This window comes from Dama dama, chromosome 20, assembly GCF_033118175.1.
Source record: "Dama dama isolate Ldn47 chromosome 20, ASM3311817v1, whole genome shotgun sequence".
NCBI lineage: Eukaryota > Metazoa > Chordata > Mammalia > Artiodactyla > Cervidae > Dama > Dama dama.
This window is the reverse complement of record NC_083700.1, coordinates 42,728,749-42,753,499: the sequence shown is the minus strand read 5'-3', so window position 1 is coordinate 42,753,499 and position 24,751 is coordinate 42,728,749. Positions and strand designations below refer to the sequence as shown.

Here is a 24,751-nt window from a genome sequence, read left to right as displayed (position 1 = left end):
TCTGCCAATTCAAGAGAAGTAAGAGACTCAGGTCTGATCCCTGGGTTGGAAAGATCCCCTGGAGGAAGGCATGGCAACCCACTCCAGTATTCATGCCTGGAGAATCCCATGGACAGAGAAGTCTGGCGGGCTACAGTCCAAAGGGTCACAAAGAGTTGAACATGATCGAGTAACTTAGCAAGGCATGACTAGTATATTTTAGTTAGCACAATATTTTAAAGGTTCATTCATGTTTAGTATATGTTAGAATTTCCTTCCTTTTTAAGGCTGGATAATAATCCATATTATGTATATACCACATTTGTTTATCCATTCATGTTTGGGGATGAAGAAAGAATATTTTTATCAATTACTGTTTGAATTTTGTCTCCCCTTGGTGTCTGTGGCAGAGTTGGCTGGGAGACGATCATTTTAAGGTCCCTCTTCCATAGTGTAGATTTGCTGGACAGCATCACCCAGATAGAGATTACATTTCCTGGTCCCGTTTATGTCAAAGTGGGCCTCATGACTAGTTATTGTCAACAATGTGGGAGGAAGTGATATGTCACTTCTGAACTGATCCTCTAAACACCTGCTGGCAGGCTAACACCAGGGCGACTTTAAAACCACGAGAAGGAAGAGACCCAGGGAGAAATAGTCTGAGTCACCACCTTGAGGACAGCCTCCCCGGAGAGTTTCCTGTGTCGAGAATCACATTGGATTTTCTTAAGCCTCTGTGTCAAGCCTCTGTGATTTGGGGGCTCTTATTTAACTCAAATGGCGTTGTTGGTGGCTCAGTGGTAAAGAACCCACCTGCCATTGCAGGAGACATGGGTTGGGAAGATTTACTGGAGAAGGAAATGGCTACCCATTCCAGTATTCTTGCCTGGGAAATCCCGTGCATAGAGGATCCTGGCAGGCTACTGTCCATGGGTTGCAAAAGAATCAGACACAACTTAGTGACTCAACAACATGCAACCCTAACACAGCTTTTAAGACTCACTTATTTCAAGTTTCTTTTCCTACCTTTCCAGCTCTTCTTTCCTGTTGTTCACTGCTGACTTTTACCTTCTGCCTTAACTCTTGCTTTTCAGCTGCCAGGTCACACTTTACTTATTTTTTTCATGGAAGGGCATTTTGGTTTAAATATAGCAGTGTGTACATGTCAATCCCAAACTCACCCCACTTTTTGGTAGTGTCTGTATCAATCCTTTCCTACCTAAGTACTCTGCTATGATTTAATTAAGCAGAGACAGACCAAGGAGTATGTCAAGCCTGAAAGCTGGAATCCTAGTCTATAAGAGGTGCTTAAAGTTTATTGGAAATTTTGTTTATACTGATGATTTTTTAAGGACGACTCTGCACTAGTTGGAGTGAGGGCTGAGACCTTCATGAAATCTGCTTCAGTAACAGCAGATGGTCTCTAAGCTGTCTTAGGAAGCGGGTGGGTTGTGGGTAATGCAGGACTAGGTGTTTGCCGAGTGGGGATTAGCACCCAGCTCCTCTATACAAATGTGGAGCAAATATGAGAAAACACCGGTTTATGGGGGTAGATAGTTAGACAACTGATGTTCCCCATGTATCTTAGTCTGGCCTTGAGTTCAGGCTAGCAGTTTTTCTTTCTTTTTCTTGAGCTATTACATTTAATTCCAAATGGATCTGCCATTCATTCTCTTCCCTGCCCTCATGCTATCTTTGCCTTAAAACTCTGAGGTTGCAAATTGCCTATGGTCAAACTCCTTTGAATGGATCTAATATGCCACACACTGGGAAGAGAGCAGGAGAGAAAAACCATTTAAATAGTTCATGCTATCAGTGCAAATTTGTTGTATGATGTCTGGCGCTCAAATCAGGTGCTCTGTGATAACCTAGAGGGATAGGATGGGTTGGGAGGTAGGAGGGAGATTCAAGAGGGAAGGGACATATGTATACCTATGACTGATTCATGTTGATATAGTACAGAAACCAACACAGTACCGTAAAGCAATTATCGTCCAATTAAAAATAAATAAATTTAAATAAACAGTGCAGGCTATGATCCCAAATCATGAGCTCATACCAAAAGATGAGGAGGTGCAGAAGACATGAGTGTGTTATTCCTGACTGTTTCTCATCTCTGAATCTTTACTCAGATTGTCCTTTCTTCCAGAATTCCAGAAGACTATACACTCATCTTGTAAGTCTTAGTCCAAGAGATATCCTTTCTGTGAAATCTTTTCTAACAAATCTCCTCACAACCCCTACCTCCACTCCCTCATTATCAGTTCTTTTCTGTCTTTTCTCCCTTTCCATATCCAGGCAGTGGTTGAAGCATAAAAACTTAGACTTTTCCAGCATTTAATCAGGTCCCATGGCAGTGTGAGAATGGTTACTGTGATATTGTTGTTTTAAGGGACATTACATACATCCTGGTTACAATGAAGGGCACTGGGGCTCTATGGTTTATGCTACGTGCACACATGTTTGGTAATTGCTCCCCACTGGACCCCAAGACTGCCAGCATGTGGAGAACAGACGTGTCCTGTGGCCTAAACATAAGAGTTTGAATGTTTCCTTTGGGTAGAGGAATACCCATTTATCTTTTCCTCTTCCTGAATCCACTTCTTCATCTGGGTGCAATCAATCATCTTTTTGTTGAAAATAAATAAATTAAATGCCTTCCAGGGGGTTTACTTGGCAATTGAAATAAAGATAGAGGAAGATTATTCTTTCTGTCCACATTTTGACAGGAAATCTCTGCCTTTCCAAATGTGACCCAAAGACCTCTAACCTGAAAGTGGTTGGTTTGAACTTTGTAGTCAAAGTAATTACTCAAAAAATATCTTTGGTGAGCACACTAGAAGTACATCACCACCTGCTGCTTTTGCTGTTGTTTAATTAATAGTCTCCAGGTGACAGGCCAGCAAGACTGGACCAATAAGCACAAATAATTGAAATTAATAACAATCTTGAGATGCATGAGTTTTATTCCACTAAATGCTCATTATAAAACTATGGTTTTGAAGTTTTATAAGCAGACAGCTGTAAATAAAGCTTCTCTGTGGGCTTTACTTACCTTGAGTTCTACCACTAGCTCTGACTTTCCAGCTACACCCTATACTGTTATTAAACAACAGCATACTTTACACATAGATTTGGTACTAAAAAGAGATGCCTACTCCCCTGTTTAAGGGTTTTTGCTTTAGGGGAGTTTTTGTTTGTTTTTGTTTGTTGTGGAAGTGGTCACACACTGAGGTAGCATGGCTAAATGGTTCTTTCTTTTTTAAAGGACTTCACTTTTTAAAAACAGAATTGGAAGAAGAGTATAGAGATTTCCCATATATCCCCTATACTTGTACATGCATTGCCCCCACCGTTATCAGCATCCCCCATCAGTGATCGAACCCAGGTCTCCTGGATTGCAGGTTCAATCTCTGGGTCAGGAAGATTACTTGGAGAAGGAAATGGCAACCCAATCCAATATTCTTGCATGGAAAATCCCATGGACAGAGGATCCTGGCAGACTGCAGTCCATGGGGTCACGAAAGAGTCAGGGATAACGTAGCAACTAAACAACAACAACATATATTATTATACATTCATCTAAACCCATTGAATGAACAACATCAAGAGTGAGCCCTTAGGACTTTGGATAATTATGAGATGTCAATATAATAATAACTTCATCTGAGGTTAAAAATGTAACATTCTGATGGGGAATGTTGATTATGGACACGTCAATCTTCAATTCCAGGGTTGATGTGTTCCTATTTCTTTGAGGCCAGTTCTGGGAATTGCGGCAGTTTATTTAATGGCTAAGATCTGATCATCATGTAGTTAACTTCTACCTGGTAGGAGTTTCAGTATCTATAAGAAAACTCACAGGACATGGCTTAGAATATTATCTATAGTCCTTGAGAAGGAACTAAAGATTCTTGACTATGCTTAATGACTAATGGCTCAGACATTAGTGGCTCAGACAGTAAAGAACCTGCCTGCAAGGCAGGAGACCCTGGTTCAATCACAGGGCCAGGAAGATCCTCTGGAAAAGGGAATGGCTACCCACTCCACTACTCCTGCCTGGAGAATTCTATGAACAGAGGAGTATAATGGGCTACAGTCCACGGGTTTGCAAAGAGTTAGATGTGACTGAGCGACTAACACTTTCACTATCCTCCACTTTCAATGACTAAACTATTATTATTTCGTCTTATTGGACTATTTGCCTTTGTTTTTTGCATTTTCTCATTTCTTTGATTAAACTTATCCTCTGGTTAAGGTTTTTCCACAAAGTCAGACGGAGGACACAGTGGGAAAGGACCATAGGGTCTTGCTCTGTTTCACTATGACTATCCCTTGGTGGGATTTTGTGTGGACATAAGCCTTCAACATCACTTTGCCAACAAAGGTCCTTATAGTCAAAGCTATGGTTTTTCTGGCAGTCATGTAAAGATGTGAGAGTTGGACCATAAAGAAGGCTGAGCACCAAAGAATTGATGCTTTCAAATTGTGGTGCTGGAGAATACTCTTGAAAATCCCTTGGACTGCAAGGAGATCAAACCAGTCAATCCTAAAGGAAATCATCCCTGAATATTCATTGGAAGGACTGGTGTTGAAGCTGAAGTTCTAATACTTTGGCCATCTGATGCAAAGAGCTGACTCATTGGAAAAGATCCTGTTGCTGGGAAAGACTGAAGGCAAAAGAGACAAGAGGGAAGCAAATGATGAGATGGATAGCATCACTGACTCAATGGACAAGAACTGGAGCAAACTCTGGGAGATATTGAAGGACAGGGGAGCCTGGCATGCTGCAGTCCATAGGGTCACAAAGAGTCAGACATGACTTAGTGGCTGAACAACAATGAACAAAATTTTCAACTCATTTAGGAAAATACCTAGGAGAGTGATTGCTGGGTCATATGGTAAGAGTATATTTAATTTTGTAAGAAACTCCGAAACTGTCTTCCAAAGTGGCTGTGCTATTTTACATTCCCCCAGTAATGTATGAGAGCTCCTGTGGCTCCACATCCTTGCTGTATCTTGGTAGCTAGACATGATGTACCAGGTGAGAGAGAATGCTGTCAAAGCACCTTTCACAATATGGTGGTGAGGTGTGGGGGAAGGGGAAGTGTTCTAAAGTCTCTGATTAGGTCTCAGTCTTTTAATGAGCCTGTGCCTCTGGAGTGGGAACTTCAGAAGTGTTTCTCACTTTTCACTCCCTGCTTTAGGCCAGACAGAATGACTAGAACAGGCTGGGGTTGAGTATTTTCCTATATTCACATGGAAGGCTAGAGGTGACTGGAATCAGATAATGTTCTTCCCTCAGATCAATTCAACTCTGATAATATCCCAGCAGTTTAGGCTCTGGTTAACTAGTTTTCCCTAAGAAGTTCATAATGCGGATAACTTTTATGGTTAAAGGTAAAAAACCTAAGACCACATTTTTTCTCAAGCCTTACTTTATGCTGGAAAATCAAAGGTTGAAGTGTGTTATTTAATTGTTGTTTAGTCACTAAGTCATGTCCAACTCTTTTTCAACCCCATGGACTGTAACCCGCCAGGCTCCTCTGTCCATGTGATTCTCCAGGGAAGAATACTGGAGTGGATTGCCATCTCCTCCTCCGGGGGATCTTCCTCACCCAGGGATCGAACCTGAGTCTCCTGCATTGCAGGCAGGTTCTTTACCACTGAGTCACCTGGGAAGCTATGTTATTTGATTAGAAAATCTCATAATTTGTGTTTGTTTTCCCTGGTGGCTCAGATAGTAAAGCATCTGTCTATAATGCGGGAGACCTGGGTTCGATCCTTGGGTCGGGAAGATTCCCTGGAGAAGGAAATGGCAACCCACTCCAGTACTCTTGCCTAGAAAATCCCATGGACAGAGGAGCCTGGTGTCCATGGGGTTGCAAAGAGTCCGACACAACCAAGTGACTTCACTTTCTTTCCTTCTAACACTGGTTTAATTACTCTTGGCCCCAACATAGCAGAGCTACATTTTTCAGTGGGAAAAGATATTAAACTGATAAGAACAGAAACTACACTTGATTCTAGCCAAAAGGCCAAGAAGTGATGGGAAAGGATTTTAATTTCCTCTTTGTGGTTCATAAAACAGCCCACTTATCCCTGGTGGAATTATTTCTCCCTCACTGACCAAGGTGGCCACAAAATTTCCTTCCTCAAAATCCTTGGTTAATAAATGGTGCAATATGGAGCTTGTAGCTGGCAAGTGGAAAGGGAATTGCCCACTGCTTTGCCCTGCCATCATAGGAGTAAGCCTACACCTCAGCTCTGAGATTTCACAGGCAGGGAGGGACCCTCAGCTTCTTCCATCCAGAGCTTCTCCTCTTTCTCCTCAAAATTGCCTCGATGAGGTGACTGACTCCCTCCGTCAACGAATGGAGATGAAGCTTGAAGAGCAAGTGTGCCCAGAGCAAATGCTTTTTGTTCTTACCCTTAGGTGTAAATGCTTAAAAACAGATTTGTAGTCAGAACAATGAGGAAGTAGGAGAAAGCTGGCTAGTGTGGGGAAAGGGAAACGGGGCTTTCCCAGCAAGAAGATTCTGAAATATGGACTGGGGGAGGGGAGAGGACTTACAGTAGCTTCCTCACAACTTTACCCCAGTCTCACCTTTCACTAACACTGAGAAAGTACTTGACAGACAACTTGGGTGTCTCCCAAACAACGCCACCAATGAGACTCTTCCACCCCTCTTGTCTCCATTGCTCATACGTGGATTGCTCTTCTCTGCCTAGAAAGGCAGTGAGTTCCTGGATGTTGTTGACTACGGAAAGAAGAAAAGAATCCAGGGCATTCAGCTGCTGCTAAGAAAGGTCATTCCTTTGTTTCAGCATCTGGTTTCATTTTGTGCTTTCTGAGAAGATGCCATGTGTAGAAGAAGTGATCCCTATGCATTTCCCCTGAAATAGAGGGTTGTGTGGAATACTTGACAGTATGAGGCTTTCTCTGCCATTCTCAGCTTTCATTGGAGGACGACCCAGAGAACTGGACGCCTCACTGCATTTATGACATTGGTTTCTCTCATGCTCTGAGGTGCAATGAAAGTTGACTACTTCTCTAATTACTTCCTTACGCCTCTACACCTCTTTAAGGACTAAGAGGCCATTTCCTTTCTTAGTTTTAACTCATTCCAAAGTGTCTCTTCACTGTTTGATAAGAACGCTTGTTATGTATATTTTACTTGGCAAATAGAGTGTCACATTTTAATAGTGGTGTCCAAAAGATATGAGTTCAATACATGCTCTGTAGGTTTCTAGCTGAATGATCCTTGTCCAGTTCTGTGAACTTTCTGAATTAGTGTCATTGTCTTACAGTGGGCATAGCAACACCTAATTGGGTGGTGAAAAATAGTGTGAAAATACATGCATTTTGTGTACATACATGATAATATTATTATATTGACATGTTCTAATTTTTCAAACAGTACAGCTGAACAGTGACTGAATTGTTGTTATAATGATGTGCATGTGTGTGTGTGTGTGTGTGTGCACACTCAGCTGTGTTCATTCTTTCCGACCCCATGGACTGTAGCCCACCAGGCTTCTCCTCTCCCCATGGAATTTTCCAGGCAAGAATACTAGAGTGAGTTGCCATTTCCTTCTCCAGGGGATCTTCCCTACCCAGGGATTGAACCCAAGTCTCTTTGGTTTCCTGTATTGGCAGGCAGATTCTTTACCACTGCACCACCTGGGAAGCCATGTTCTAAATTTTTGAACAGTGAGAAACTTGCTGCTATAGTGGTAAAAACAACAATAATATCTATAGGACATCACATTTCAGCAAACACTTTACATTCATTTTCTCTTACCAACCTTGTTTGGCATAGCAGGTATTTTTAAATATCTACTTTAGAAATTCCCTCGTGGCTCAGATGGTAAAAGCATCTGCTTGCAATGTGGGAGACCTGGGTTCGATCCTTGGGTGGGGAAGATCCTCTGGAGAAGGAAATGGTAACCCACTCCAATTCTCTTGCCTGGAAAATTCCATGGATGGAGGAGCCTGGTGGGCTACAGTTCGTGGGGTCGCAGAGAGTCGGACACGACTGAGCGACTTCACTTCACTTTTAGAAATTGGAAGTTGAGAATCAGAGAGACAAGCTTAAAGTCACACAGTTGGTTAGCTAGATATTGTGTATCCTGTTGTAAAGAGGAGGGCACTGACCAAAAAAAGATAAGTGACTTGTTGAAAGGAGCAAAGCTAGTAAATAGAGATGGAAACTGGAACTTAATAGGGATGAGGGCAATTTGAATTGATATTAAATCCCATGATCTTTTTAACATAGCTAATTAATTTTAATTCTCAAGAAAATTTCTGCTTCACATATCACTTTCTGAGACATGACTTAGTATTTCCAATTACCAGTAGCAGCTTCTTGAACTATTGTTCATTTTCTCAGCACTAGAGAACACCCCTCTTTAACACTTAGGATGTTTTTATTTTCAAGTGTATTTTGATAGTAAAATTACTATCCAGGCTTTCTTTTGGTTCATATTTGTCTTTTCTCCCTTTAGTTTCAACTTTATCTTTTTCTTATAGCAGGTTGATTCTTGTAAACTACTTACTCCTGGTCTTGGTTTTGAGAACATAAGCTAAGACTCTCCTCTTTTGATCATTAAGCTTATCCATATATTTTATTTTAATTACCCATATTAAAACATTTCTGCTAGCTCATTTAATATATTCTAAACACCTTGTTTTTCTTACAAATAATCTTTTCCCGCCTCTGTTTGGGTGTATTAAATTATATTCTGGTTATTTAAAAATTATATCCTATTTTTCTTTTTAGATGGTTTTCTTATACAAACTTTCATCTATCAGTTTATTATCCTTCATATTTCCCTTCTATACAAGCCGACAAACATCTTAACACATTTTAAGCTCTTTAAAAAAATCCCTTTTTGTCCCCTGTCTCTAACTTTTGCCTGTTATTATTTGCTGCTGTTTTAGTTCTGGGTTGATATAAATGATCTTGAGCATTGGATTTTTTGTTTGTTTTGGTTCTTTATTCAAAGATAGAAATAACTTAAAAAAAAGTTTTTTTAAAGGAGCTTCCCCGGTGGTCCAGTGGTTAAGAATTTGCCTTCCAATGCAAGAGACTTGGGTTCAATCCTGGCCAAGGAACCAAGATCTTGCATGCTGTGGGGCAACGAAGCCCATGTGCCACAACTAGCAAAGCCCACATGCCACAACAAAGACCCAGTGCAGCCATTTTTTTTTTTTTTAAGAGCAACAATAATTTTTAGTAAGCTTATTAGCCCAGTGTTTCTATCTCTGGGTATTGCTCTCTCCTCCCCTGTACTTTGCCCTGAGAACTTTAACCACCTTGATCTCCCCAGACTCTCAGCTTAGCATCAGGGAATTTTCTGAGCTCTGTTTGTGATCACTCTCTACCAGTCAAGGTCCAAAAACTCTCTCAAGTCAGTAGCGTGAGGAATCATAGAGTTTACTTGTTTGTTTTCCATTTCTCGGGGGTTACCATCACTCATTTTCTAATTCCAATGTCTTGAAATCCATTGTTCATATATTTTGTCCAGTTTTGGGCTTCAGACTAGAGAGTAAAGCTGGCCCTTGTTATTCCATCTTTGTTGAAAGCAAAAGTCCTTGTGCCTCAATCTCTCAGTAAATGTTTATCCTTCTAACAAATAGAATGTAGTAGAAATGAGACTCTTGAGAGATAATTCTCTATGCGTCTGTTGCATTTCCTCATGTCTTCCAAGCAGAGGCATTGACCATATTTCTTCTATACTAACTTTTGAAGGATATTTAGGTAATTAACTGACCTAGAAGATAATATCTCCCTCTGGGGCAAAGAACAGATTTGCTTAAAGTCTTAAAATAGAGAGTGTCTCTCTCTAGAGTGAAGTATAAAAATGTTTATTGTTCAGTAAAATATATTTGGGTTTCCAAAACTCAATGCTCCTGTTCTATAAATGCAACCCAGTGTGTGAGGAGCTTGACCATCTATGCAACGTCCTATGAAACTGGGGCTCAAGGCATTAGTGGGAGAGAATGCTTATTCTCCATCTACTGCTTTTACTGCAATTAATGAACTATCCTCTGTCTTTGACCCAGGAGTCTTGTGCCTTCTGCCAACATTCATGAAAATGTGGCAGGCTAACCTGTTAGCTTGTAAGCAATGTAAATGCTCATACTCATCACAGTTCTTGACAGAAAAATTGAATAGTCTAGGTTAGAAAACACAAGTACAAGTACTTCCACTTGGCTTATTCTCTTGAGGCGCATGCCTTGGGAGTCCTGAGTCGATATGCTATATGTTTGACTACCTTGAAGCCTGTGGGCTGGAAAGATTACATGGAGAGTCTACATTTGAGATACTGAAGGAGTCCCAGCTGCGCTAGTTGTCAGCGGTTTGAGTTTTCTAAGCCCAGGTGCCGGTCACATGAGAGAGTGAATCTTCAGATCATACTCAATACCAGCCTTTGAGTCATACTGATAAACGGTGGTGGGAAGAGGGCAGAGAGAGTCTGCCCGCCTAGTGCAGGTTAGTGAGCAAAAGAAAGGCTACTGCTTTAAACCACTAAGTTTTGGGATGATTTGGTATACAGTACTGGGTAACTGAAACACTATATAATTTATAGCTTCCTTCTGAACTTTTTGCTGATTTTGCTAAATCACTTTCTCTAAAAGGTTTATTTTTGTTGTTGTTGTTTTTTAGTTTTTAAATTTTTATTTATTTATTTGGCTACACCAGGTCTTAGTTGGGACATGTGGGTTCTTTGTCACCATAGTCAAGATCTAATTCCCTGACCAGGAATTGAACCCAGGCCCCCTGTTTTGGGAGTTCAGAGTCTAGCTACTGAACTACCAGGCAAGTGCCTCCAAAAGGTTTTTGACTTTTTGTTTTGTTTTTTTTCAAAAAAGGTTCTTGCATAGTAAACTTATGACCTAAAATGCCCAAAAAGAAATGTATTTTTCAATCACAATTCAATAATAGCTTAGTTGATTGTGAAAGTTCTTTTCTTTCAAAATAATAACTGTTGTTTTCTTGCATTCCAGTTACTGTTAGAAAATCTGATGTTACCTTTATACTTACTTCTTTATAGGTGATCTGTGGTTTGTCCCAACAATATTTTAGATTTTTTCCTTTCTTAACTTTTTTTACATTTTATTATGAGATGTTTAGGTACAGGTTTTTTTCTTATTTACACTATTTTATACTTTATGAGCTCTTTCATTCCAAGGTCTGAGTAGTATTCAATTGTATATATGTACCACATCTTCATTATTCATTCATCTGTTGATAGACATTTAGGTTGCTTCCATGTTTTGGCTATTGTAAACAGTGTTGCAATGAACATTGGAATACATATATTCTTTTGAACCATGTATTTCTTCAGATATATGGCCAGGAGTGGGATTGCTGGATCATATGGTAGTTTTATTTTTAGTTTTTTAAGGAACCTCCCATACTGCTTTCTTTAGTGGCTATACCAATCTTTTGATTCTGCTATAGGATTTAAAGGAAAACTATTGCATTATTACTGTTAGGACCTCATTATTTCATTCTGCTCTTCCAAAATTCAGTGACCTCCTGGAAAGACCACCACTCCCCTGCTCATCTTAGTCTTACCACTACAAATTGCCAAATCCAAAAGATGAAACCATATCCAGAAGATGGTGATAATCAGATCTGATCATAGACCTTCCAGTAAGATGAATCCCATCTCTTCTTATGTCCTTCTTAATAAGTCCAAGCTTCACTTCAATAACTCTCTGTGAATTCCTTTGTTGTTGTTCAGTTCCTCAGTCTTGTCTGACTCTTTGCAACCCGATGGACTGCAACATTCCAGGCTTCCCTGTCCTTCACTGTCTCCTGGAGCCTGCTCAAACTCATGTCTGCTGAGTCAGTGATGCCATGTAACCACCTCATCTTCTGTTGTTGCCTTCTTCTCCTGCCTTCAATCTTTCCCAGCATCAGGTCTTTTTTAATGAGTTGGCATTTTGCAGCAGGTGGCCAAAGTATTGGAGCTTCAGTTTCAGCATTAGTCCTTCCAGTGAGTATTCAAGGTTGGTTTCCTTTGGGATGGACTGGTTTGATCTCTTTGTGGTCCAAGGGATTCTTAAGAGTCTTCTCCAACAACACAATTCAAAAGCATCAATTCTTTAGTGCTCAGCCTTCTTATGGTCCAACTCTCACATCCCTACTTGATTACTGGAAAAACAATAGCTTTGACTAGATGTATGTTGGTCAACAAAGTAATGTCTCTGCTTTTTAATATGCTCTCTAGGTTGGTCATAGCTTTTCTTCCAAGAAGCAAGTGTCTTTTAATTTCATGGCTGCAGTTACAATCTCCAGTGATTTTGGAGCCCAATAAAATAAAGTCTGTCATTGTTCTCATTGATTCCCCATCTATTTGCCATGAAGCGATGGGACCAGATGCCATGATCTTTGTTTTTTGAATGCTGAGTTTTAAGCCAGCTTTTTCATTCTCCTCTTTCACCTTCATCAAGAAGTTCTTTAGTTCCTCTTTGCTTTCTGCCATAAGGGTGGTGTCATCTGCATATTTGAGGTTATTGATATTTCTCCTTGCAATCTTGATTCCAGCTTGTGCTTCATCCAGCCTGGAATTTTGCATGATGTACTCTGCACATAAGTTAACTAAGCAGGGTAACAATATACAGCCTTGAAGTACTCCACAATTTGGAACCAGTCTGTTGTTTCATGTCCAGTTCTAACTGTTGTTTCTTGACTTGCATACAGATTTCTCAGGAGGAGGGTAAGGTGGTCTGGTATTCCCATCTCTTTAAGAATTTTCCACAGTTTGTAGTGATCCACACAAAGACTTTAGTGTAGTAGTCAATGAAGAAGTAGATGTTTTTCTGGAGTTCTCTTGCTTTTTCTATGATTCAACAGATGTTGGCAATTTGATCTCTGGTTCCTCTGCCTTTTCTAAATCCATCTTGAACATCTGGAAGTTTATAGTTCATGTATTGTTAAAGCCTAACTTGGAGAATTTTGAGCATTACTTTGCTAGCGTGTGAGATGAGTGCAATCGTGTGGTAGTTTGAACACTCTTTGACATTGCCTTTCTTTGAAATTGGAAAGAAAACTGACCTTTTCCAGTCCTGTGACCCTTGCTGAGTTTTCCAAATTTCCTGGCATGTTGAGTGCAGCACTTTAACAGAATCCGTCTTTTAGGCTGGAATTCCATCACCTCCACTAGCCTTGTTTATAGTGATGTTTCCTAAGGTCCACTTGACTTCACACTCCAAGATATCTGGTTCTAGGTGAGTGATCACCCCATCGTGGTTATCTGTATCATTAAGATCTTTTTTGTGTAGTTCTTCTGTGTATTCTTGCCACCTCTTCTTATTATCTTTTGTTTCCATTAGGTCCATACCATTTCTGTCTTTTATTGTGCCCATCTTGCATGAAATGTTCCTTTCAGTTCAGTTCAGTTCAGTTCAGTCACTCAGTCTTGTCCAACTCTTTGCAACCCCATGAACCACAGCATGCCAGGCCTCCCTGTCCATCACCAACTCCTGGAGCCTACCCAAACTCATGTCCATTGAGTTGGTGATGCTATCAAACCATCTCATCCTTTGTCGTCCCCTTCTCTTCCTGCCCTCAATCTTTCCCAGCATCAGAGTCTTTTCAAATGAGTCAGCTCTTTGAATCAGCTGGCCAAAGTATTGGAGTTTCAGCTTCAACATCAGTCCTTCCAATGAACACCCAGGACTGATCTCATTTAGGATGGACTGGTTGGATCTCCTTGCAGTCCAAGGGACTCTCCAGAGTCTTCTCCAACACCACAGTTCAAAAGCATCAATTCTTTAGCGCTCAGCTTTCTTTATAGTCCAACTCTCATATCCATACATGACTTCTGGGAAAACCATAGCCTTGACTAAATGGACCTTTGTTGGCAAAGTAATGTCTCTGCTTTTTAATATGCTACCTAGGTTGGTCAAAACTTTCCTTCCAAGGAGTAAGCATCTTTTAATTTCATGGCTGCAATCACCATCTGCAGTGATTTGGGAGCCCCCCAAAATAAAGTCTGTCACTCTTTCTACTGTTTCGCCATCTATTTGCCATGAAGTGATGGGATCAGATGCCATTATAATGTTCCCTTGGTATCTCCAATTTTCTTGAAGAGATCTCTAGTCTTTCCCATTCTATTGTTTTCCTCTATTTCTTTGCATTACTCCCTTAGGAAGGCTTTCTTATCTTTCCTTGTTATTTTTTGGAACTCAGCATTCAGATGGGCATATACCTTTCTTTTTCTCCTTTGCCTTTCGCGTCTCTTCTTTTCTCAGCTATTTATAAGCCTCCTCAGACAACCATTTTGCCTTTTTGCATTTCTTTTCTTGGGGATGGTTTTGATCACTGCCTCCTGTACAGTGTTACAGACCTCCATCCATATCTCTTCAGGCACTTTGTCTATCAGATTTAATCCCTTGAATCTATTTGTCACTTCCACTGTACAATCATAAAGGATTTGATTTAGGTCATACCTGAATGGCCTAGTGTTTCTTCAATTTAAGTCTGAATTTGGCAGTAAGGAGTTCATGATCTGAGCCACAGTCAGATCTCAGTTTTGTTTTTGCTGACTGTATAGAGTTTTTCCTTCTTCAGCTGCAAAGAACATAATTAATCTGATTTCAGTATTGACCATCTGGTGATGTGCATGTGTAGAGTCTTCTCTTGTTTTGTTGGAAAAGGGTGTTTGCTATGATCAGTGAGTTCTCTTGGCAAAACTCTTTTAGACTTTGCCCTGCTTCATTTTGTACTCCAAGCCCAAACTTGCCTGTCACTCCAGGTATCTCTTGACTTTCTACTTTGACATTCCAGTTCCCTAGGATTCCCTTATTCTGTGCCAATTATTGGTCTTCCAAGACTTTCACTGTGATCTCTAGAATTTAAGATTAGTTATCTGCAAAATCTCTGATAATCTCTACCTTCACTAAGCCTTTTTCCATCTTTTTATTACAATATAAAACTGGCTTGGTTTGATAACACTCTTTCCATTGGAGTCCTGACAGATGATAACCAAGACATGCCACTGAACTTACGTTGAGATTAAGGATCTTTCTTCTTCTCAGTGCCAATTCTCAAGCATTAGTCTTCTCCACTACTTCTCAGAGTCCATCTTCTTTAAGGTCCTGATAACTTCTGATGAGCCTACTTTATTCATTAACTATTTTGACACCTGATTCAATCTCTTCCTCTCCATTACTCCTACTTTTAACTTAATAGCTTGAATACCTTCATGGACCTGACCTCTGAATTCTTTGACCTCTTTGCCCATAGCAATCATTGCCTCTGTCAAACCTTAGTCATTCCCTCTCATAGTCATTCTCTAAAACTTGTCATCATCCAAACTATTCCTAATTGAAATTTTGGTATCAAGATTCCCTTTACTTTTTCTTAAAAGTTTCTTTTTTTGATGTGGACCATTTTTTTTTAAGTCTTTATTGAATTTGTTACAATACTGCTTGTGTTCTATGATTACGTTTATGTTTTTGACCCTGAAGCACGTCAAATCTCAGCTCCCTGACCAAAGATTGAAATCTCATCCCCTGTATTAGAAGGCAAAGTCTCAACCACTGTACCTCCAGGGAAGTCCCAAGATTCCCATTTTCTGACCACTAACCCCTTATGTTTTCTTCAGTTCACTTACTGTCTACAATCCAGATTTAATAGTTCTTTGATTCTGTCTTATTGCTACCATATACTGTATTCCAGATTCACTGTCACCTCCCGTGTCCTTATTTTTCTCCATCGTCCATACTTGGCAAACCCTGAACTTTGTTCATTTCAACATTACACCATGCAGAATTTGCACTGCTGAAGCTAAACCTGCTTGGGGCAAAATCAGTGACTTTTTTAGGAATGTGATTTCTTAAGATGTTCATTTCACACCATATTCTATATTTCAGGCTACTCACACCTTTTTTTAATAGATAAAAGAGAATGAGAGGAGGGATTTCTGAAAGACACTCACCATCCTTTTCAAACACTTTGTAATTTTCACCTGGGGTTTACTTTGTTTCTCTGTCTTTTCTAACTTTCCCTCTGCTAGTTTACTTCTCTTCATATTTTTTGTTTAGTTCTACTAGAATGTGGACTCCATGAAAGAAAGCAGGGATATTATTTGCTTTGTCATCACTGTATTCCTGAGGACCTAGAACAGTGCTTGGCACATACGGGGCAATCTGTTCCTTCCCCGCTGGTTCAGATGGTAAAGAATCTGCCTGTAATGCAGGAGACTGGGTTTGATCCCTGGGTTGGGAAGATCCCCTGGAGAAGGGAATGGCAACCTACTCCAGTATTCTTGCCTGGAGAATTTCATGGACAGAAGAGCCAAATGGGCTACAGTTCATGGGGTTGCAAAGAGTCAGACAAAACTGAGCCACTAACACTTTCACTATCCGTCTATTCCTTTTGTCACCAACCTTAGCTGTGGAGGGGAAATAGACATGTTTATTTCCAGGAGTTCAAGTACAAATATTGGGACATGCAGAGTAAATAGAAGAGCCCAGAGCCTCAGCCAACAGCAGAAAGTCTGTTTAAGGCATAAAAAAAGCAATAGCGTCCATTTTTTAAAATACCATGCAATAAGATTTCCTTGAGGTTCCTGCAAGGAAATATGTGCCTTGCAAAATGACCTGTGTTGGTTTACTTAGACTCATAAAACCTGGGCAAGCAAATATTTGGCCAGCATGTCTACGGTTCTTTAGCTACTCATTTATAGCCTAGAAATCATGACGAAAGGGAAGGAATTTGCAAGCCATCTATCCTGCCCCCTTCTGTTTTGCAGATGAAAAAACTTGGACCCTGGAAGTAAAGTCTCAGTCTCTAGATTACACTTTTATTTATAGAGGCAAAACCCAGGTGTCCTTGCTCCTGACTACTTCTTTTTTCTTCATGTTTCTTGTTGTTTAGTTGCTAAGTCTTGTCCTATTCTTTTGAAACCCCATGGACTGTAGCCTGCCAAGCTCCTCTTTCCATGGAATTTCCCAGGCAAGAATACTGGAGTCTGTTGTCATTTCCTTCTCTAGGGGATCTTCCTGACCCAGGGATTGAACCCTTGCTCCTATACTGCAAGTGAATTCTTTATCCCTGAGTCACCAGAGGAGCCCATTTTCTTCATGGCATCCTACAACTGTTAAAATGTCTTCCTAAGCAGTGTAGTGCAATGCTGAGCTACAATTCTTAAAATGGGTCTAAGTTACAAAAAAATCTTGTATGTTGTTTAAGAATATGGGAACTTCAGCACATAAACTTAAACAATTATGTTTTAAAGGGTGATTTCTTGTGTTTTAGGGGAAAAATATCTAAGCTAGTCATAGATATGCTAGTCAAATGAGAGAAAAATATTTTTATTGTTTTTATACAAAACTCTGGTCATGGTAAATCCTGACCATTACCACATTAAATATGTAATTTATTTATAGATCTAATATATTTTGGTTTAGAGTGATTTTCTCCCGTCGAATTTGCTTTTTCTTCTTTCTCATGTTTTTATTTGTCCCCATCTATTGTAAGCTCATGAAATGCCCTCTCCAAGTCTCCCCTTACAATGTAAACAGATGTTTCATAACAATTTTGGAACAGATGGAGACTTGAATATTTTCATCTCCTCAATTCCTTAGTGTTGCTCATGTTGCAAATGAAGAATGGAGTTAGAATCATTTGAGGCCAGGAAGTCGGTGGGACAGTCTTATGGTACTGGTTTCTGAGGAAATCCCACTTAAAGCTGACTGGAGGCAGCTCCAAGAATGGTTAGGAAGTGTGTTTTGATGCTCAGGGGCTCTAATTCTCCTTCTAAAATCCAACAAGAGACAAAGAGAATTCCTCTTTTGAAGTTAGACTCTTAGCCCCCAAGAGTGAATCTGAGTGAGTGAAGGGTGGGCAGAATGGATAAAGGGGAATCAAAAGGTATAAGCTTTCCGTTATAAAATAAGTCACAGGTGAAAACTCTAATTTGAAAAGACCTGTGCACCCCAGTGCTCACAGCAGCACTGCAGTAGCTAAGACATGGGAGCCACCTAAATGTTCATTGACAAATGAAGAGATATAGAAGATGTGGTACATATATACAGAGGGAATATGTACATTGGTGAAGTGAAGTGAAGTGGCTCAGTCGTGTCCGACTCTTCGCGACCCCATAGACTGTAGCCTGTCAGGCTCCCCTGTCCATGGGATTCTCCAGGCAAGAGTACTGGAGTGGGTTGCCATTTCCTTCTCCAGGGGATCTTCCTGACCCAGGGATTGAACCCAGGTCTCCAGCATTGCAGGCAGATGCTTTAACCTCTGAACCACCAGGGAAACCCTATGGTGATACACGATATATGTCTTTCTCTGACTTATTTCACTTAGTATAATAATCTCTAGGTCTATCCATGTTGCTGCAAATGGCATTATATTATTCTTTTTATGGCTGAGTAAGAATAATATAATGCCATTTGCAGCAACATGGATAGACCTAGAGATTATTATACTAAGTGAAGTAAGTCAGAGAAAGACATATATCATGTATCACTTAACATATGAAATATAAAAAAAGATACAAACGAACTTATTTACAAAGTAGAAATAGACTCATAGACATAGAAAATAAACTTATGGTTGCCAAAGGAGGGAGGAGGGAGGGATAAATTAAGAATTTGGAATGAATACATGTATACATTGCTATACATAAAATTGGTAAAGAACAAAAACCTAATGTATAGCACGGGAAACTATATTTAGTATTTTGTAATAACCTACAATGGAAAATAATCTAAAAAGAATTATACACATACACACACACACACACACATATGTATGTGTGTTTATAACTGAATCACTTTGATGCACACCTGAAACGTTATGATTCAACTATACCTCAATAAAACATAAAATAAAATAAGTCATGGGGATGCAATGTACAGCATCAGTTCAGTTCAGTTCAGTTCAGTTCAGTCGCTCAGTCATGTCCGACTCTTTGCGACCCCATTAATCGCAGCACGCCAGGCCTCCCTGTCCATCACCAACTCCCGGAGTTTAGTCAAACCTTAAATTGTTAGTCACTCAGTCGTGTCTGACTCTGCAACCCCATGGGGTATAGCCTCCTAGGCTCCTCTGCCCATGGAATTCTCCAGGAAACAATACTGGAGTGGGTTGCCATTCCCTTCTCCAGGGAATCTCTCTGACCCAGGGATCGAAACTGGGACTTCTGCATTGCAGGCAACATAGTCTCTGTAGCTAATAATACTGCATTGTGTATTTTAAAGTTGTTAAAAGAGTAGATCTTAAAAGTTCTCATCACAAGAAAAAAATTTTGTAACTATACACGGTGATGGATATTAACTAGATTTATTGTGGTGATAGTCTCACAATATATACAAATATTGAATCCTTATGGTGTACACTTGAAATTAATGTAGTGTTAAATGTCAATTATACCTCAATAGGAAACTAAAAGCCAGTCTGAACAATGTGTTCCCATACTGTCTGCTCATGCTTCTGATTCTTCTACACCTGCAGCAGATTCTGAAGGCTCAGCAAAAGTTGTTCCAGTACTTAGCCTTCAAAAATGGTCAGAGGTGGGAATTAGCAGGGAGTAGAGGAAAGTTATCCCAAACAGTAGAACGGAAATACACAAAGACACCTTTGTCTGTGTGAAATGTTGAACTTAAATGCATGGGATAGTCAAAGCATAAATGATTAAAGCCTAAATTCTGTGATATGTACTTATGAAAGGAAAAGAAGAAATAATATTTATATTGGCAGTCTTCTTCCTATCATTATTTTGTCCAATAATTAGTGCTAGGTTAAAAATTCAGTAAGTCACTCTTATCAGGTATATGTATTCATTAAACAGATATTTCTTAATGATAAGTAACAGGTTCCTCAAAATTTCAGAAGCCACAATAAATCCGTGATGAAGTAGAATTTAACCAATGATCCTTCCTGTAGTTTGTTTTCCAGAAAATGTCAAACTTATATCAGGTTGCTAAAATATATTTTATTTTCTTTCCTTTTATTTATTTGTTCTTGGCTATGCTGGATCTTCATTGCTGTGTGGGCTTTTCTCTACTTGTGGGTCGCAGGCATCTCATTGCAGTGACTTCTCTTGTTGCAGAGCAAGGACTCTAGGGCACATGGGCTTCAGTAGTTGTGGCCCCCAAGTTCTAGAGCACAGGCTTAGTAGCTGTGGCATATGGGCTTAGTTGCCCTGGAGCATGTGGGATATTCCCAGATCCTGGATCGAACCCTGCATTGGTCTCCTGCAACATCTCCTGCATTGGTAGGTGGATTCTTTACCACTGAGCCACCAAGGAATCCTACATTATATTTTCTAATTATAGACAAAGATAATCAAGTGGCCTCTCAATTATGTGGAAGTTCTTCTCTGATGCTGCTGCTGCTGCTAAGTCGCCTCAGTCGTGTCCGACTCTGTGCAACCCCACAGATGGCAGCCCACCAGGCTCCGCCGTCCCTGGGATTCTCCAGGCAAGAACAATACAGTGCAGTTATTCATTCTGACATGGGAATTACGTTCACCTTCATTTATATATCCCCAGGGCTAGCATGTGCCTGTATAGTGTTTCTCGGTAAACATCTTCTGAATTGAGCTGAATTTGGAAACTGTGACAGGCATTGCTAATTGCCTTCTTATTATCCATTCTCTTTGTCTTATACACATAATTCTGATTTATTTGGGGCAACAATATATTCAGTTAAAATATTCAATCTTTCAGCCTTTTCAATGAGATGTAACTGTAAGTCACTCCCTGGGACTTCTTGGAAAGCTCTTTAAAAGAGAATAATCTCCAATGGTTTTTTCTGTCTGCCCCTTTGCCTTTCTCTGGTTTTCTTGCCTGAAATATAGATATGATGTTTGAAGATGAAGCAGCTGTCCTATGATCATGAGGGTTAGTGACAAGCTATAGATGACAATCCCTTAAACGAGAAGAAATCTTGGTTTTCAAAGTTTTTCTAAAGTAGCTGAAACAGCTTTGAACTGCATATCCTTGGCTCTCACATTCGTTATTCACTGTGAGAGACTCCTACTATAGGCCTAATGGAGTAACAGACATTGATTTTTTTTTTTTTTTTAAGCTATCCAGAGTACTTCTCAAAGTGAGGAGGAACTGACATTGCAAAATCTACTGCAGGGGTCTTTTAGGTTCCCTTTTCATTCTGAGATGCCCTCCCAAAAACGAATTGCTCCTCCTCTCACCCTGGTGAGTGTGGCTACATAAAGAGCCACACTCACTACAAGGAACGTCACTTGCCTCTGATGTGTTAGAAAAAGTGAGGAACTTTAGCTCCAGAGAGGCTCATAACATAACAAATTGATTACTTGGAAGTCCTAAAATAGTTGCTACAAATGTGGTGGTTCTGAAACCAGCTGAGAGAAGTACGCCTGAAACTTCTCAGGGTCCAACCAGAGTAACATTAGAAGGTGCTTAGAATTTTGAAATGGACAATGAGGGGACTGGTGAAGTTAGACTAGAAAGGATGGACGACACAGAAACAAAATCTTAATATTGGAGGTCACCTTAATTGTCACCCAGTTAGATATCTCATAGAAGCAAACCTGACTTCTGCCACATTTTTAGGAGGTGTCACCAACCTCGCTTGACAACCTGCAGTGACTAAGAGTTGATGAATTCCTAAGGGGACCCATTCCACTGCTGAAAAGATTTAGTATCTAGAATGTCCTTCTTCACAGTGAACTTAATAGGGTTGTATTTAAGTATTATTACATATCACTTTGCTGTTTATATTTAAAGAGATTTCACACAATCACTTCTGATTTGGTAACCATAAAACCATGTGAATTACTTGAAATGATACTATTATCCCTATTTGAGCATGTATAAACAAAGTGCAGAGAGGCTACCTATGTTTGTACAAAGTATACTTCCTACATAAAGTAGTGGATTTGTATGTAAGACTAATAAGATCCAAGTCAAGATCTCTTTCAAATTGTTAATTTGTCCATTCAGTGTTGATTTACTGAGCCCCCTACTATCTGCTGGTCACTGTATTAAGTGCTGAGGATCTACTGGTGAATAGGACATGCACTCCTGATCTTCTTGCTGCTAATAATCTAGTAATTACTACCAAAAAACTCTACACTTAGCCTTTGATATAACACAGTGCAGCAAGTATATTCCTTCCTCCGCACATCAGTCATTCAATTATCCATGACCTTCGTGTGTCTCTTATACAAACTAAATATCCAATTCTTTCAACAGCTCCTACCAGGCTAGGGATTTTGAAGTCATTTATCGCCCTATCACTTTCTTCTAGACACCCTCTATTTTGTCAGTCTCTCGCATAAGGCCTAGACCCTTGAACTGACCCCTCTGCTCCCAGTATGGTCTTAGAGACCATGGCCTCAGGCGACTTGAAGCTTGAATGCTGTCTTGATTGAGTGCACCTTGAGGGTATCAATATCTGTTTTGGTTTCCCATGGCACTGCCAGCATATGTACACATTGTGATTCACTAAAACCATCAGACAATCTTCCTTTGATGACCATCAAGTCAAATCTTTTCCATATTTTACTGAAGATTCTGATGTTCTACATTTAAATGTGGGACTTTAATGCATTCCATTAAATTTCACTTCATCATCTGGACAATTATTACATCTTTTTGGATCATCCTCATCTTGATTCTAAGTTTAGCTATCTTTCTCTTGCATTATGAATGCTAAGCAATCACATCTTCTATGTTAATGATAAAAATGTTGAGCTGAACAATTTCAAATACAGAATACAGTAATGCTCTATCCAGTCTCAATATGTTATCTTTATATTTGAATTTCTATTCAATAATTCATTGTGTAAATTTTAATGAATGCCTTATTCTAGTCTAGATGTGATAGTGGAAAATGAAACTATTTGAGTTTTGTCAGTTAGGAACAATTGATATGTTAAGAGGTAAACGCAGCATGACAAGTGCTTCATGGCCAGTGTGCTCTAGTGGAGAGGTCACAGAAGAGAATACAGTCAGCTCAACCTGGGAGGAGCAGGTAGGATCTTAAATGGCATCCAACTCAAAGATACCATGAGGGACTTTTGCTGAAACAACTATGAACTAATTCAATAGATTAGATATTTCCCCAGTGTTCCAAGTTTAGAACCCTATTTAAGTGTGAAACAGAAGTTTTTTGCAATAACTTGTTCTTGGTGATCCCATTTTGGGATCCTATTATTTCCTTTTATCTTTACATTCCAGAGAATTACCTTGAAATTCCATAATTCCCTTTCTATCTCTTCTGAGTTAAGCAGTCAACCTACATGGTTCTGATCATCTTTTTCCATGACATGAGCTTGTAAAGGACCTGTAGAGTACCTGCTCGTCAGCTAATTTTGCCTGAAGCTTTTCTGATCCTTAGCTCTTTGGCAGATGAAGTCACACTTACATGTTATTACAGTCACTAGCTGCTTCCACTTCTTTTCTCTCCTTATCCTTGATGGGAGCCTCATCTGCACCCAAGAGGAGGTCCAGAACCTCTCCAGCCATGAGGAACAGTTATTAGTTCCAAATCTCAGTTATGGTCTTCCTCTGTCAAAAGGCACAGGGCTATTTATTGTACACATCCCTTGGAGTCTGTGAGCTTTGGAATTTTTTTTTTTTTTGTAAAATCCAACATTTTTTTCTCATGCAGTAGTTACATATTATTGCTAACATTTTGGAAGTTTCTTTTCCAAATTTTAATTTAAACTATTTTTGGTAACTGCTAAGTGTAAAAACATGCATTAGACTTTGGGAAGGGAGAAGTAGATACAATGATGAACAAGAACTGGTCTGAGACCATGGTAGGAACTGATGATCCGATGAAGGAGAAAGACCTGCACATGTATAATACAAGGAAGTGGTTGTTCTGGTTTCTTTATGATGGGTAAGTGTTTTGCAAAGACTGAAGTACATGTGTGCAAGGCAAAAACAGCTATTTAAAAATACCTTTTAAAAAGTCACTTCTTTAGAGGGGAAATAAAGAGCATAAAATTGTTGTCCTCATCTCATATAAGAGAAACACATTATTTTTCATGTTTTAACCTTTTGTGGTTAAGTCTCACATTCTAAGAGATTTACCCCTTCGAAGGAATTCCATCGTTGCACGAGAGTCTGCATGTAAGACTCTCAATTATCCAGCAACTGAATCGAGAATTAATAACATTTCTAAAACAAAATAAGAAAATTTTTCTCTTCTTTTGGCAGCATCCCATTATTCTCTACTCAAGAAAATCATTTCAGAAACTTGATCTTTGCTGCCCAAAAACCTATTTTGTGAATAAAATGTATGAAACTCAGAAGCTATGCTGTCTCCCTTTTTAAAAATAATACACCAAAAAAGAAAAGGAAAAAGCGTCTTTTCCTTTTTCTTGCAAGAGAAAATATAGTCTCTGTTTCTGAATTGCAAACATATCTCCATAATGGAGAAAAATCAGTTCACATGACATAGTGCTTGATCAGCCACTTCAAGAACTAGAGTGTAATATACTCTTTCTGTCTCTCTTCTCCCCAGTTGGATTCAGAAAGCCTCACTCTGAAAAAAACATTAGCTTCATGCAAAAATATCCTTTTGGAATGAAAAACGAGGTAAAGTTTTAATTTTTAGTCTTCGGAGTGTTTTCTTTTTCTATGATGGAGAGAGCAGTTTCAGTACTGAGTGCCACGGAAGGGGTTAATGCTGAACTTGGCAGGGTGTCAGTTAAACTTTTTTTCTGGCTCTGCTCCAGGTTTCCCCTTGAAGGGATTTTCCTCTGCTTCTGCATCTCTGCAACAAGACCCTATATAAAGAGCTGA

At 39.6% G+C, this 24,751-nt stretch overlaps 1 pseudogene; it reads right to left on the bottom strand.

The window, feature by feature from the left end:
* Positions 1–5,819: 5,819 nt before the first annotated feature.
* Positions 5,820–6,029, bottom strand: LOC133041898 (U2 spliceosomal RNA; annotated as a pseudogene).
* Between the last annotated feature and the right edge of the window lie 18,722 nt (positions 6,030–24,751).